The sequence below is a fragment of the Hylaeus volcanicus genome, chromosome 4 (genome assembly GCF_026283585.1).
Source record: "Hylaeus volcanicus isolate JK05 chromosome 4, UHH_iyHylVolc1.0_haploid, whole genome shotgun sequence".
Classification (NCBI taxonomy): Eukaryota; Metazoa; Arthropoda; class Insecta; order Hymenoptera; family Colletidae; genus Hylaeus; species Hylaeus volcanicus.
The window spans coordinates 12,992,833-13,008,708 of record NC_071979.1 but is presented as its reverse complement, the minus strand read 5'-3'; the positions used below and the strand labels follow the sequence as shown (position 1 = coordinate 13,008,708).

At 36.6% G+C, this 15,876-nt stretch overlaps 1 protein-coding gene across 1 annotated transcript in view; it reads left to right on the top strand.

The window, feature by feature from the left end:
• The window catches only part of LOC128875842 (forkhead box protein O), a 328,836-nt gene extending 313,167 nt beyond the window's left edge, over positions 1-15,669 (top strand). The window contains exon 8 of the transcript XR_008456895.1: positions 5,887-15,669. The gene's annotated coding sequence lies outside the window, so the exon portion shown is untranslated. The remainder of the gene's footprint in view (positions 1-5,886) is intronic.
• Positions 15,670-15,876: the final 207 nt, after the last annotated feature.

The following is a 15,876-nucleotide window of genomic DNA, read 5'->3' as shown; positions in this document are numbered from 1 at the left end:
TCACATCTTTGAGTAGATGGGCGATATATTACCTACGGTAAAGTTCCGCCAACGGGGAGCTGTAGGTGTGAGGCTTTTAGTCAGTAAACATTTGAACACCATCCACGGGGTGTCTTTTCAAAGGTTTTCTCTACTACCACGGTAAAAAAAAATTGTTAAAAAAGGTCTTGGAGTAGAACTGTTACCCGGGGACTTCTACATAAACTCAAAAATGTACTTCCTGAAGTAGCTCAGTTTCAGGAAAGTTATTTTCTTGTGAATTTGTAAATATAGTAAAGTTCTCTCTGGTATACCCTAACGTTCTAATTATTTTTAATATATCGATCGTAATACGATAATAACATTTACTACCGATACAGCGATAATCACAGGAAATAAAACTTCTGTAGCACTATTTTATCACCTTTACGAATATCTCGATCTAGCGCAGCTATGGTTAAAATTTTAGTATCACTTTGACCTTTCGAAAAGAACAAGGTGGAAGGACTGAAATGCTTTTCTTTAATGAGATTCATTGAATATATTTTATTTTGTTCTTTGAACATTGAACAAAATCGATTCATGAACAACAACGATCACATCTTATAATTCTTCCATTTTTCCTCTACATGTTCTCTACTTCCCTTTTTTAAAAATGTTTGAAACAAATTTAGAAATCAATTACACAAAAAAGTTATATAAACTGTTTTCCTATCTTCTCTGATAAAATTTCGTAAGGTCTCATATAATAGTTGAAAGAAAAACAGCGAACTAAAAATTCTCACTTAAATAAATAACGTGTTTAACAACGAATAAAAGGTAAACATAAACAGCTTTCGAGCTTATTCTTTCACTGCTCTCGAAAACTCTTAACATGCGCAGATGCATTTAATCCTGTCGGAAGCTACTCCCAGGAGTAAAGTAGTAGTCTCTACTCTGTCTTCATTGCCATACAAACACCAATGATGTCGCGCAGTACACATGGTCCCCTTGCGTACCAAATACGGCGGCTAAAGGGGAGGAGAAAACCGCGTAAGGGGTTTCCACTCTCCAGCCACGGAAAGGACTAATGGATCATCGGTTCTCACCTCGTAGTGTCCAGCCAGTGCCAAAAAGACGATCGAAAAGTTAGCGAAAGGGGAGTGAGCAGGTAGTGGCTAGTGGACGATCGACCGGTAGCTTTGTTTAGCGTAGAAACAAACGATGCAGGATAGGAAGCACCAGCGGCAAGAGCGTGGGAAGAGAGATGAGTCCCTCCGCGTCGTCGTCGTCGTCGACGTCGTCGCCGTGATTTACATGGATGCCAGAGGCAGTTGTCGCAGTGGCTTTTACCGTTTCCCTCAACCCCATCTCCGTAAGCTCTCGTCCATGCACGTGAGCGCGCGCACACGTGCACGGATACCACCTCGGGAGAGCCGAAATCCGGGAATTGGGTTTCGCATTGGCACGTCATTACTTTGTTTATGAGGACGGGAACGCGGCAAGACAGCAAAGAAAAAGTGTCCACGGGCGCACCGGGCAATATTTACCGGTCAAGCGACGTCGGGCCGCGCCGCGCCGCGCCGCACCGTTTCAGGATTTTTCCAGCGGGACGAGTTTTATGCGACCGGCTGATCCACTTTGCCCAACGACGACCAATCGCCACCCCGCTTTGGCAGGCTACCAATGCGAAACGACGCCCGCGACATACGTCGAACACGTTCTCCAAAACGTGTCCTTTCCTCGTTCTTTTATGCTTCCGCGACGTTTGTCGTGAACGTCGACGTTTGTCGCGATGCGGGCTCGTTCCGATACCAATAGGCATATTAGGTGGTTAACTTAATTCCTCATTAAAATTTATTTATTTCGAAGGGCAAATGAACGGAACCTTAATCAAAGTAATTTCCTCCATTTTGTGCTATTTTGTCCCGTCTCTCCGGCAGAAGGGCTGTCAATGGTAAAACGCGGTATTTTCTAAGTCAATTAATTTATCCATCCATTTTTTCGACTTATTTATGACTAGAGAAGTGTATGTCTGTAAATGCGCGTTGCATCGACCAAATGAGATGGTAATCCGATGGTAAGTCTGGAGAGTAGACTGGATGCAAGAGGATTTCTCACTTTAGTTTTAGAAGTGTTTGCTTTACGTTTTTAGCAACATGCGATTTTCTGGAAACTTATGTGGCAGCTATATCCCTTCTTTATGAATTTATTACATGGCAAACGTTTCGAGATGACCATTAGAGTAACATTCAATAGTTTTGACAATTCTAAAAGCATTAGAACTCGTATTTTCAAATTGTCCTTTGGAGCATCTTTTTTTTAATCTAACAAAATTAATTATGTATCCTTTTTGGTCTTTGTGTACTTCAGTTTGTATTAAACGTGTTCGACTACGATCCTATCTTATAATTAAGGGTTCATCACGAATAATTCCTTCGCAAGTTTTATTATTGGAACTTGATGAATTAAGTTCATCTTTGTCTTCCTTATTCTGATAATAATCAATTTGACCGTCGCGTAGTCTTTGTCATTCCGTCCTGTAGTAATCTGATAATAATTGGATTTGTATATTTGTATATTGTACATTGTATATTATATATTGTATATTGCATATTGTAAATTGTAAATTGTACATTGTGCATTGTACATTGAGTTTTTATATGTTGTACATTGTACAATACTATATATTGCACCTATTATATTGCAAATCTGTTTCCAGATCAGATTTACACACAATTTGGAATAATTAGTGAAATTTGAAATTTAGAAGAAATGTTTTGTATTCAGTATATCAGTTCATTTAATAAGTTTCTGCACATTTCCTCGGACAAACTTTTATTACAATGTGATGCATAAGTCAACATAGTGCCAGCAGTTCATGGTGCAAGGTCCGTAACAGCTATTCATATTCAGTCATTCGTTAGTCGTCGAAGTCGGTTTGGCCAAGTGTATGGATATTTTTTAATTAAAAAATTACAATAAAGATGATTTGTACTCTACACAATCCTTTCGTGGAATTTGATAAGGAAGAACATTATATGCAATTTACCAACAAGAATGGTAGCATTTACTTTGAAATTGAAACAACTTTTTGAAGATTCGAAACCTCAACGACTTGGACATCTTAAATCTAGTATGTACTTATAAAGAATAATCTAACTGATTTTTACTGAAGCGATATCGATAAATTAATTTTATGTTGGATCATACACAACAATGTCCATTATGCAGATGGTGAATATTTTACAACTTGAATACAATGTACTTGAAAAGCACAAGAACTTATCATCTCACCCGTTACTAATATTTTTACTCCTTAAAGATTCTACAGAATAATATAAAATTAAATTTTTGCTCTATATTTATTCTAGTGCTAGTTCAAAATTGAAATACTTGTTTAATACTTAAATGGTTCTTCGTTCCGAATATCGCTGTCGCACTTTCATTCATACTTTCACACTTTTCTTCAGAATCCTTTCAACGTTGTAAAGTTTCGATTCGTTTTTTAATCAATTTACGAAACTATCTTTCCATGTTACCGTTCGTCAGCGATCACGGATGGATCCAGGGAAGAGAGATTTTGATCTTAGGAGAATGGTTTTCAGTAGCGAAACTTTCCAATATCAAGAGTAAAGAAGTTGAGTGTTGAAACTTCTTCCAGGTCGAATTGTTCTTGGATACACACACGACCGGAGCAATTTTTTATAATGGATCACGTGTTCGAATCGGTATGAATTGAAGTGCTGATTTTCGCAGTATTTTCCAGCCAGTTACCCGTTATGTTCGAATAAAGTTTGAAATTTAATTTCTAAGCGGATTGACGACGGAGCGCTGCTAGAATATTTACACGTTAAAAATAGAATTCTAAAGTGGGTGCAACTGCGTGCAGCTTATTTACATTTCTTTACTCTGTTGTGTCAAGTGGTAGATGCTGTTTTAATCGATTAAATAGACTTGGAAACTTTTCGCGCGATAACTATACTTAGTGTCATATATTATTGCGAATTCAGTTTATTTTAAAACCATATGTCGGTTATTTTAGACATATCTGTCACCGTTGCACCATTTATCTTTCTAATTTCGTCTTGGATATATTTCTTTGATATTTCGGAAACTAACTAACTAAAGTGATCATCTTAATCGACCTGTGATATATTTAATTATAAATCCACATAGAGGAATTAATTATAAAACCACAATAATATTTCAATGTTAAGTTATACGTTATCTAGATTATTTACATATCTCTTTTCCAATCACTAATCTTCAAGGTTTTTACATAATATACAAAGTACACTTTCTTTTTCTTATGATCTTTCTTATAATTTTGTAATGTAGCATTTATTCTTATATCTGAAGATGTTATTATTATTTCGTAGCCGATTAATTCGCTATTACTCGTGACGAAGTACTGTTCGTCTCGAATAATACCGATAACCAGGTCTCACCACGAGAATAATAGAAGAAATCAGAGTTCCTTCGATCTTCCTCTACATAGATTATACAATCGAGCTTAATACTAAATACGAAACCATGGATATCAAAGGAAACAAACTTCCTTTGATTTCAAAAATCTGAGTCTAACTCTGCCAAGCAATTATTTTAACTAAAAGGGGTGAAGCTAAATAGAAATCGTGACACGACGCGACCATGCAACTGGACTTACTGAGTCAGTCCCGTTTCCTCTAGGCGGGTCCAATTCGAAAGAAAAACGATCGACGCCTCCGTATCAGTCCTCTACTCCTTGCATCCCGTTGACAGAGCTAATACCGAACCCGACTTACGCCGACTTACTACTCTTTTGGCTTCACTGCACCGCTTGCCAGGAGTCTATTATTTCGCCAACAAGTATGTCTTACAGGAGAGAGTTCTGATCCGGAGGGTGCCACAAAGGGTGCGTGGCCACGCACACTTCTGCGGCCGATGTGTGTCTTTTCCTTGAATAAGACGCACTAGAGGACGGCAACCGACCTTTCAGTTCAGTCACACGATTGGTCACTTGGTTATCACATAAAGCAATAGTGACAGAAGTAGAGAACGAAGTTACGAGCCCAACGTGAACCTAAGAATAAACAAAAGAAGTTGATTAATAATTATTTGATAGAGGACACGCAGGCCTTAAAACTAACTTAATTTAAACTAACTTACATCTAACGCGACTTAGAACTAAAGTTCCCACGGCGGAAGCAATGTCTTCGTTCAACGCAATAGCTAGCTTCGAGAATCAAGGAAACCTTAGTAATTAGACACAGAAATATATAGGATGGATACAAGACACGGATCCCCTTTCGTATACGTGCAGCAGTCACGGGACTCACGACCCCCTTGTTGATGAATAGAGGGGGAAGGGTGAACAATAAAAGCGTTACAGTCGATTCGAAGGCTCGTTGGGTCCATCGAGAAAATAATCCGCGAAACATTAATATTACAATAAAATCATATTCCCTACAATTGCTTCAACAAATATTGTCAATAAATAATTTAACTATTGTCAAAAATTAATTGTTAGTTATTACAACAAATTGCAAGATATACTTTCAATTAATAACCCTTTTGATAAGTTATTTGTAATATTCCCGAACATGGAAAGTATTAAATTTAATTAAACGTATTCTTAGAACATTTGTGTAATTTTAATCCTTTCCATACACCTATGTCTTTATATAACTTAAAAAGTAATTCAAAATTGTACTTATATTAATTAGTATATCAAAAAACATTCAAAAGATTACAGTGAGACAGTTTCGAACGATAACATTTACCAGTATCAGAAGTGCACGCTTACGGAGTTCAATTATTTTTAAAGATATCCGTGATGTAATTATGCATCGAAATTTTAAATTATGATAATATCTACGATACCAATATTTACAAGTGTAGAGAGGAATTCTAGGACTTACGTATTCTTATTTTCCTATGTTACAGAAGTCCCAAAGTGTCGAGGACGAGCAGGAGGATCGAGTTCTTGTGATAAGGTGTAGAGATAATTGTACCATACCACGACCACGATACGTATCATACCATCAAACGTACTTCAAGGATCTACATCTGTGCGACTGCGATGCGAGAATGGCGCCATGAGCGCGATCAACATCGTGGAGCGAGCGTCGTCTCTTCGACGCCTGTAGTTTTGCTTACCAGGCTGGTCGAAACAGGATTGGAGAAAAAAACCCGCGCATATTTCGCCATTTTTCATTACCTGACCTCTTCGTTCCCGCGTTTCGAAGGACGAAGCATCGAGAATCGCAGCCTCCTTCCGCGTTCTTCTGCGAAATCGCCTAAGCGTTTCTTACTTTTCCTGTCACATTACCAACACGAACGTTGCAGTATATGGCATCTCTCGACGAGGAGAATCACAATAGCGATTCCACAAAAATCTATTAGTTTATTTTTAGAAACTCGTCCAATGTTATTTTCAACGTGCTCGTTTCGCATCATGATTTCCATTTTCAAAAACTTTTTTCAATTTTTCGATAAATACTATCGTCAATTTTGTCAGCAACTTCCGCTTTTACTCTCAGACTTCTTTCTACGTTTCTTATATTCTTAACATATGTAGTTCGCTGTTAGATCTTTTAAGTTCGTGTACAAATTTCTAGACAATTCATATAGATAATAGTAGAACAATAATTTCGTAGTAATGACGTTTGCTTTTGTCGAAATATTTTAATAAAAAGATCTGCGATTAGATCTGTGATTCAGTCAAATACGCGATGACTTACGAAATTACCTGATGTACGGAAAAACTGTATTCGAGCAATGTTAAATTCAAATTTCTGCGCCAGTAAAGAAATCATGTTGCGTTACAAATTGCCTTTTCTACATTCGAGCTCAAAAGTTTTTCTTCGTATTATACCTATCAGAAGTTCTTTTTGCGACCTCCGACCGCAAAATCCGCATCTAAGTCAGCTTCGGGTCTCCTCGTCGTTGTTCGATGACGCAGAAGCGACTGAAAAGCAGGCAACGTTCCTTCGATTTCTCTCAATCGTCAGGGTACATCGATCAGCTTCTCCTCGCGTCGGTTTCACCTTGTCCTCTCCAAACTTCTTTGCGACTAGCTACGCAACAGTGGTCCTAATAGTCCTGGGCACGTTTCATTTGAAATTAAAATAAACAGCCACTATTCAAAATAACGTTTCAGTCTTTTATTTCCTGCAACGTTAATTAGAAGTAATTGAAATATCAATTTCCTTGAAATAATAGGAATTTCAAGTAATTTACTTCTTTCATTATTCGAGAAAACGAATGTTTCAAGTGAGATTTGACATGATAGTGTTGTCGTTTACATGACGAATCGTTATTTACGCTTCTATCTAAATTTATTTAAATTTATGCACAATTTAAATTTATATAAATTATTAGCGCATCGATTAATCGAAATTATAAATCCGTACGTAGACTGAATTGTATTTATTATATTAATTTCTTTCCTTTTTTTTTTAATGATCATGATTTCATTTATTAAACAACCTCAACTTATTTTACTTTGCTAGTTCACATATGAAAATATTGTTATTTAAAGATACAGATCGAAAACAGATTACGTACAATAATATGTAAAAATTAATCAAAAAAAGACACCTTACTCGAAATTGTATTTCAAATAATGTTATTTGAAAGGTGGCCAGGACTGGGCTGGAAGATGACGCTCGTTCCAATGAACATGCTCGCAGCAAACCCGGGCCCACAAATGGACAAAGATTTTATTCGGATACAAATTTCGAATAACGATTGATATGTAAACAACATCCGATCCGTCACTCGTCGAAGAAAATTTAGAATTGAAATTGCAATCATCGAATGAGAACTTACGTTCACCTAGGATGAATCACTTAGTAGCGTCCTTATTCGTAATTTGTCATTCGAATAAAATTTTTGACCATCTCTGGTCGCGGTAACTCGCAAGGTGTACGACACGCTTCAGATCTCCGATAGTCCCAATGCGTGCGCGATCGTCCGACGATGAAATCGGTGTCATCGACGATCGGCGATTCCGTTTCTTCTTTTTCACTTTTTCGCCGTTCCCTCTGGTCCCACGTTCGCTCGATTTTTGAGAATCACCGTCGGAGAACGGGATCTAGCATGGCTGAGCCAGTTAAAAAACGGAGGCACGAATTTTCTGTACATTTCTGAAAATAATCTTGCGCACACGATTGCACATACACGCGCGGCAATGAACAGTTACGAGCTAAAAGGTCAGAAGGGAGAACGATGCTTTTTTTCTTGGCCGACGAAAAGAATGAGGACTCGCCGACGTTCGCCGTGCGCACACGATCTCTATTCTCTGTAAAAGTAACCTCGTGTGCTTTCAAGCGCACACTATACATATATACATATAAATAAATATAAATAAAAATATATTATATCTACATATACATATATATATATATATAGATACATGAATATAAAATGAAGGACAACAAATATTATTGTATGTAATTAAAATATTTACGAAGAGAAATTGTGCGTGGATATCGCTACGAATTCTATTATAGTATATATGTATGATATTATATATACAGTAATATATATACATAAATATATAATACATATCATACATATATACATGATATTATATAAGGAAAAAAAGTGTTGAATATATTCTATAGAATATTGTACGTTCGCTAATGTTATGTATGGTATACAAAGAAAATTCATATATATACATATACATATATATATATGATTATGTGTATAATTATATATAAATGCATATGTATATTCATATATGTATGTTCATAAGTAGATGTAAGTACATAAGTTATGTATAAGATATTCATAGGTACAATTAACGATAAGTACGTTACTGCAAGTAGACGTGTAAAGGAAAGTTTTAGTCACATGGTTAAAATGGAGTCGAGACGACGATGATGCTCATTTTGCGTGGCTTTTTGCGAATCTAGCGCGTTGTCTTTAAGAGAAGGAAAGAATGTTGGTGCTTTTCGATAGATGAACGTTTCTTTCTTCGTTTATGTTGTTCGTCGTCGATGAAACGGTATTCGTCAGATCGATGTACTATTTAGGTAGACCGGGCTGAAAGTGTCAGACAGAAGACGTTCCCGCTAACGACGTTGACGATCAGGATAGTAATGCAATCGGTGCTTGTTATTTTCAAGCTAATCGAAACCTTTCTAAAATCGAAACTTTCGATTCGACCGGGCACAATTAATCGAATAACCATAGGAAGATACCAATCGATTACGATCGTTGAGTAAATTTCCAAGATAAACTCCCTTCCGTCGTCGCAATATGGAACGTCTTTACGCGTTCTGGTACTGTCGGCTCGACCAGTTAGAAGGTCCTCCGCGGACTCCCTCGATTTTCACGAGGACTTTGTAAGCTAGTGTAGAAAGAAATACGCGATTCTACCATCGAAGAGCTTAGGTGAATTTAGTAGACCCTCGATGTACCGATTGCCCAACGATCGAACGATGTACCAGAGGGAAGTAGACCACTGCAAACGCATCTTCGGCTCGTCGAACATGACCCAACGGCCACGAGAGTCTCAGCTCGAAGGGAAATTCCTTCGAGTTACACAGTGGTCGCGAGTTAGGGTTATCTCGTGTACTGTAGCGACGAAGAAAGTCAATTTTATCGACAAAATACGATTAAATCTAGAATAACCTGTGCGTGTATGTATGAAACAGAATAACAGACCCCGTTCGACCGAGGAACACGTTTGCTATAGCGTCCAGCAAGACGAAACGCTAACGACGACTGATTAGCCACTGTTACTTCGAATGTAAACCCCCTTTGATCGAATAATTTTTAAGTTCTTCTTTTTTTCTGTAAGCTGCCATTCACATGGATAGAATCGTATGGTTGTCTGTCATCTCTGAAACTGGTGCAGTTAACTAGCAATTCACGACTATTAGCAAAGAAATCACAGTTTAGTTGCAATGTATTCTAGCCAATTTCCATCAAAGTTATGCACATACCTTGCAATTGTTATCTGTATAACATACAGTGACTCAGCTGTCGAGGACTCCGTTATTCTATTGATACTTCGCATAATTTATTTTATACCAGTCAATGGTACATCTACGAGTTTAGAATTTTGACAAATTTTATAGTTCTTTCGACTCGTTTGAAGATCACACGATATTTTACGAAACACAGATAGTACCACATTTAACTTTTTATATTCGACAACATTTTCGCTATGGCGTACTACCAATTCCAGGTGATCCTGCGAGTAATGAACACCTTGTCCCTATCATAAAATGTTTTTATACACAAATTAACTCGCGCTCGACTACTAGATTACACAGTGGGCTTGTTTCTTTAATTCGCGCACAAATATGACAATTATAGGATTTAGTGCAACGACGAAAAGAAAATAGTATACAGTCAGTCCCATAAATATTCGTACCTTTTATATCTATTAAAGAAATCCGTCTAAATTAAATGATAGGTTTGATATTTTTAAAGTATTCCATTATTGATACATACAAGTGTAAAGTTTATTCATGTATATATTTATAATGAAACATTTATTTGAAAATATCAAACCTATCGTTTACTTTAGACAGATTTCTTTAATAGATATACGAATATGTATGCGACTGACTGTAAATAGCAAATTGCTAACTGATTGAAACTATGTAGATTTACTTGAATACAGCATTTCGACTAATTGCACGAGTGGAAATCAAATTGCACACATGCTTTCTTATTCTAGTCTTGATAAATAATCAATATTGTCACAATTTGACGGAACATATCTAAATTCGAACCCACAGTAATGTTTCAACCCTTTACAGCCGATGCTGGCACAATGGTGGTATTTAACCCTTTACGTCCGACGAAATTTTCATAAGACCGAGTTAGTGATTCCACACGATTTTCAAAATTAAAGAATTCTTGGAATAATTGGATGACGAGTCGCAAATTTCACCTGAGCAGCTGAACAAACTGTGAATCGTCGTCAACGGGCTACCTGATCGTGATTTCATCGCGTTCTACGTAGAAACTGCCATTTACTTGAGTTCAATATGTACATACAGAGTGAATTGTCAGTCGTCGTTTCGGTCTTGTTCCGCACGAGATCTGCCGACGGTACGTTTCCATTTTCCTTGAGGCGAGGAGCGAAAAGAACGAGCCAAACGCAAAGTTGATCGTCACTGTTCATAAGGTAATCGCGGGACGAAGTTAATCTGCAAGAAAGCAACACGTGTGACTGAGGATCGGTAACTTTGATCGGTGAGCGCGTATAGGGAGAGAACAGAGTATTATCGACGAGAAGAATACGATTTATTATGATTCTCCTGAATCGTAATACGCAGACTGAACACTCTAACTCTCGAAACTTCCAATGTTTTAAAAATCCTGAACGGATAAAAAAAGTGACGACGAAACTTGTTTGTTATTATAGAAGATAAATTAGTTGTCTTTCAAGTCTCGTTCGATACATCAACGTTCAGAGTGGAAAATGATACTTTTTTCTTGTATCAAAGTTTGATTCGTTAGCATGAGCTTGACGACTCGTCTGAGCATTATTTAATAATATTTCTTTCATTCTGGATCGTTAGTAATCATGCGAAAGTAGAACACCGTAACAGTAGATACCAGGTCATTTCTATAAGTTCCTGACCAGTTTAAATTGCGAAGCATTCGTTAGTTTCTTATATTTGGTAATTTACTAGTTGCCGAAATTAGTATTTAGTATTTTTTAATTGAAAATGGACAGTAGGTTTGTTGAATTTAATAAAAGTGAATACGATAGACAGACTATTGACAATATCAACCTATATAACAAGACCTATGATAACATCTACTCTAGAACAGCAGAAATTTTTCGAGAATTAAAATTAAAATTTTAACGAAATATAAACATTCTGCATATGATTAACTTTTAACACGCGCATGTGCCAATTTTTCTAGCTTATGAAATGACCCGATACGTGTGAAATGTTCGTGTAAATAAACAATAATATAGGAAAGGTGTATTACCAGCGATCTAGAATAAAATAATCTCTGTACATTATCTTGCAGTTTCGATAAACATTGTTTGCGTTCTTACTTGCGTTGTGTAATGTTAACGAATCGTAGAATCAGTTAGAGCCGAGTGTTAGAGTGGCTCACTCCGCATACTCTTCTCTGGATAACGGGTTCGTTCGTTTAGAAACAATGTTTGCAACAGTTTTCTTCAGGGACGAGTCAACGAGATACCGTGGAAAGGCGTCTATGTAGAAAGAAACGTTTCCGAACGCTGGAATATTTCCACGAGAAATCAAGGGAGACTCACGTGAAATTTTAGCTCGTGTATCCGTCCACTGACTGTAGAATTTCAGATCAAGAGACTGTTGCGCCGTTGCGTGACTGAGCTCTCAAAGATGGCAATGACTAGGTGGCAATTATCAGAAAAGTGTTGCGCGACGAATAGTCCATTTTCAACCTGTTTTTGTTTTTTCTGTGGTTGACAAGTAGAGAGTCAACCTACTGTATTGTATGAGATGCATAGCTGAATGACATTATATTAGGAAGCCATATAGGCAAGCGGTAGTAAATTGAGATTTGATACACATTTTTGTGAAAAATAATTCTATGGTTTTTAAACTTCATATATTTATCTATTCATCCTGTATCATTTGAGAACCGATAATAGAGTTTAAATAGAGTCAAATTTTGATAACTTTTGCGGTGATCAGATTATCTTCGTTATTTTAATCTGAATCGTGAAAATAAAAGATTTTTCTGAAGTAGATGACCGAAGCATAGTGTTTATCACAGCAAGTTTTAATAACAATTTTGGATACGCTATGTCAAGGGCTAGACACTTCTCTTGAGAATATTTTACGATGTATTATAAATAGCCGTTTAAAAGCCTGAAAGCATCCTACGAACGTCAATTCATTTATATTAAGATCTTTGATATGGGTCGAAGATTTCGTCTATAGTGGGCCGCTGTTTGCTGAAACACGAGAGAGATCATAATCTCGTCTTCTTTTCAAGAATCCGAAGCAATTTGTTCACAAAATTTGTATTAATTGCAGATAACCGGTTGCCATCGAGCACCCAGCATGCAGGGCGCAACGATTCCGAGCGGATCTTAGGGCGCGAATGATCATCGATTGCATAAATCGCCGCGAAGCCTGCGGAACGATCTCTACAGAAACGAACTCAATTAGTACTTTCCCCCCACCGTGATTCGGCACACGTAAGCGAAGTGTTGCTTTAGTAAAATAACTTAGATAAATATGTTACTACCTAGAAGTACGCGAAAATATATTACGTAGTCAATGTTAATTGCGCGACGGAGAACACATGGAGCGGCGTGCGAGAGGGATAGAATGCAAAGAAGAGAGTGCAAGAGCATGAGAAAATGAAACGTGTTCCGATAGGATGAGCGCTGATAGCCAGTCCCTATGGAACCTAATTTACGCATAAGACGTCCACCTTTGCCAGTTTTCTTTGCCTGCGGACACCGTGAACAGTTGACTTTTTTTACGACTGCAAGGAGTGGCAGCAATAGCAATACAACCAAGAGAGGGGTATCTCTATTCTATTCTCCAGAACTCTATCTAAAGCATGCAATAATGATTTTTTTAATGACCTGTTACCGAGAAAAATGCTTTTGAAAATTTGTTAAATATTGGTGAACTCGATTATTGAGCCGTGATAATTGAGCCGTTCATTGCACAAATCGATTTACTCCATAATGTAAAAAGTTATACTATACCAAGTGCTTTGACGCTGAACACGTTGGTCGCCATGTCACCCAGAAATCAGTGACGGTACTCAGTAATCGAATTAAATAAATTAATACCAAAAGTGAGACTATAATGAAAATAAATTTGGACTGGATTTATGAATTTAATTGGTTAAACATTTCAATACCGCGGTATATGTTAAATTATCTAGTCTTCAACAGTCTCGAGACGAAATTTTATCTTGGAGAAATTTTCACGAGTTTTAGTATGGCAGCCAACGTGTTGAAAAGACTTTTTAAAAGCTCCATAAAAGAAAAAGTTGAGAAATGCGACGAAATATAAAAAGTTATGACTATACCAAGTGCTTTGACACTTAAATTTAAAATTTCTTTTAAGTGGAGTTAATCGATTTATGCAGTGAACAGCTCAATTGTAGGTCTTCGACACAGCTCTGTCAGCATTGATATAGCAACACACGAATCAATTTTATTTTATATTCTTTTCTTCGTTCTTGTATGAAGAATCCTCCTCCTTGTTGTGTTGCTATTACTGGAACAATCTGCACGTAGATCGCCGATAGTTCATTGTTCAAACGAATAATGCTCCTGGAGCCATCACTGTCTTAATTCTTAACTTTTCTTTTTATTCTCCCGAGATACGTATCCACTCATTTCCACGAGTGTTTGAATCGATTCGGTTGCCATTGGCAGCGCCCAATCGGTTTAAAAAGCGATCGACGCATGTTCCAGAAAGATGAAGCGAACTTGGAATTCTTCGTATGAAGTCTATCGAGCCTTCGAGTAAAAGGTTCAAGTCCACTTCGAAGTTATACTGGATCTAGGCTGATCATCTACATCGGTGATTCTTAACCACTGTGCACACCACTATGCCACGAATGTTTGCATTTTATAACATTTGAAATTGTTACTATAACTCATGAAAGAAAAAAGGTCCATAACAAGCATCAGTTTAAATATAAATATATCTTAAACATTTCGACTTTGTACCATCTATCAGTCAGAGAAAATCAGGTTCTCTGAGAGTTATTAAATAATAAAAAAATGTTTGAGTTAGAGACACATTTTATTCGATGTTGGCTTTGTTCCTTAAAAAAGACAAGTCTTCTTGTTTCTTCGATCATTTATTAATTCCATCAATGATTGTATAAACTTCGGTTTAAAAATTCTTCGCTATGTTTTCTTCGAGAGGATTCGAATGATATAAAGTGGAAACATTTAAAATGTATCTACTTATATTTAAACTATTGTCCATTTCACTATTGGATTTCTACTCCACAAGGAACTTATGTATTATTAAATTCTTCGAAGTTTTGTAGAAGAGGTTCGAGTTAAAATTACATTTTCTCAAAAAAGATAATGGATATTTTAAAGCATCTAACAAATTAATCAGTTCTTAAATTTGCAATTTTAACAACTGAACTAAAGCCCCTATCTCTTCTTTTCTATCTCTAGAGCTAATATAGTAATACTTGAATTTATACCTTGAAAATTCAGCTTTTTCATTCGAGTTCTTTCTACCAAGCATCGAGTTTATTTCTATCTGAATTGTACTCTAAACTCATAAACCTTAAGATTCATTTTATAATTCTGCTATGAACCCAAAAAGGTTAGGAATCACTGATCTAAACAAAAATTATGTGCAGTAATGCGTCGATCAAATTACGATTTCTGATCAGAAATGAACAAGATATACAGAAACGATCGTTACGAGAGTTCCTTCGATGTAGCGGCAGTTTCTATTTCCGCATCTTCGCGTAAGAAACCCCTATGTTTTGTAAACAACGTTACCGAAACCGCAGCGAGCCGTAACACCAGCGACTGTAGCCCTTAATTCCTTGTAGCCTTATAATATAATATTCTTCTTTTCTTTTGTTCTTTTTCTTCTCTATTCTTTTCAAATTATGCGCGAATAAGCACAAACGTTTGAAAGAAATTGTATAAGATATGTAGACATATATTTGAAACTTGAGTTATATATTTAACATGAATACTATTTAATGTATGATTCAAGCTTATAATAAACGGGTTGTATAGAAGTATTGCTGTTAACGTTTCTTTATTCCTCCTTCTTCTAATCCTTGCCATCTTTACCCCATATCCTAACAGGATGTCCCACGATGACGTTATTGTTGCAGCCACGATAAATAAAAAGCTTGGAAAACCGTTTTGGCGCAAGTCTGCGGTTAATTCTTGTTGGATAATAAACAAAAACCATGCCTGATTCTAACCAGTCCAAAAAAGTA